This window comes from Myotis yumanensis, unplaced genomic scaffold (assembly GCF_028538775.1).
Source record: "Myotis yumanensis isolate MYYU_CA2020_CCGP unplaced genomic scaffold, mMyoYum1.0.hap1 SCAF_3, whole genome shotgun sequence".
NCBI classification, from domain to species: domain Eukaryota; kingdom Metazoa; phylum Chordata; class Mammalia; order Chiroptera; family Vespertilionidae; genus Myotis; species Myotis yumanensis.
Genome location: NW_027223754.1, coordinates 195,418,926 through 195,420,339, shown reverse-complemented (window position 1 = coordinate 195,420,339; position 1,414 = coordinate 195,418,926). Strand labels below are relative to the sequence as shown.

The following is a 1,414-nucleotide window of genomic DNA, read 5'->3' as shown; positions in this document are numbered from 1 at the left end:
CTGTCATAGTTTCAGCCACCACATTATGTGATGTTTTCATGTCTACTCCAAACATCCCCAGAGCTGTGGACTCATAGACACACCAAGTGGCTCATAAATATCTCCACTTTGATCCCCTTATATTCTCAAACTTCATATTAAACTTAGATCTTTCCTACCTAAATTTGTCCTCCATTGGCGCCAAGAACCTGAGAATCACATTAGGCTCCTCCTCAAATCTGAGAATCCATTTATCTAAGTATACCTTCCAGCCCTTCCTTCCCCTCTATCCTTACTATCTTCCTATGTCAGGCTCCCAGCATGTTCTCCCTGGACTATTTTAACAGTTTCTTAACTCTCCTGACTTTGATTTTTATATCCACTCTCTGAATACTACCAGTGTTCTCTTAATAACATAAATCTGACCATGTCATTCCTCTGCTTAAAATTCTTCAAGGCCCCCCTCCCCCCATTCATACATTCAGGATTAAAGGCCCAGCTGCTGAAAGTCCTTTGAGACCCCTGCTCTTCCAGTTTTTCAGTTTCAACTCTGAGGTCCCATCCTAAAGGCAAACCATTCCTCAATCCGTCCTCACCTTTTCTGGAGCTGAGCTGCATGTCCCAGCTCTGCATTCCCCTTGTGGCCAGTGCACACTCATATGACAGGACTATCTCATTACAGTATCTTGAAATAATCTTCCTAAACTTCTAGGCTGGGAATCAACATTTTGTTTTAGATCTCTGGGGCCTGGAAATGTACATAATAAATACTAACACACACACACACACACACACACACACACAACGAACCGACAGAATTGAGCTCACTTTTTTGGCAAACTAGCAACAAAACAGATCTTAATGGGTTATTTCTTACACACTGGCTTGTACAACGTTTGTATAAATATTTTCATTTCCAAGCATACATAAGAGGGAGGAAAAAAGGCACTTTTGCATCTCCCCGTCGGGGAATCGAACCCCGGTCTCCCGCGTGACAGGCGGGGATACTCACCACTATACTAACGAGGAACTGCACATGGGTGGCACCCTTCTGGTATGCTACTTATTCTGGTTCACCCCGCCCGACTCGCACATTCACAATAATCAATAATAAATTTTACTTTTCTTTTTTTTTTTGCCATTACAGCTTCCACCGAACTTAAACGGAACTAAAAAGAAAGCTGCACTTCTTTCCATCTGCTCCCGCTCTCCCACCTCCTTCTCTTCTCCCCCGACCCAGGCGCAATCTGGAACTTCATTCGTTCCACTGGACACACACACTCCCAGCGTGCAAAGCGCCCGCCTTGTCGCGCTGCATCACCGAACTTGTAGTTTCTTCCCCGCCGTCCCCCACGCTCCTCTGACAGTAAGAAACTTCCTTTCCCGGCAGGCGCCGCGGATCCCTCCTCCAGTTCTTAACCTCCCTCCTGTCGCC

General features: G+C 45.7%; 1 non-coding gene across 1 annotated transcript; it reads right to left on the bottom strand.

Annotated features, from left to right (window-relative positions):
- Nucleotides 1-936: 936 nt before the first annotated feature.
- On the bottom strand, nucleotides 937-1,008 carry TRNAD-GUC (transfer RNA aspartic acid (anticodon GUC)). The gene has a single exon. It is a non-coding gene; the product is annotated as a tRNA-Asp (tRNA).
- Nucleotides 1,009-1,414: the final 406 nt, after the last annotated feature.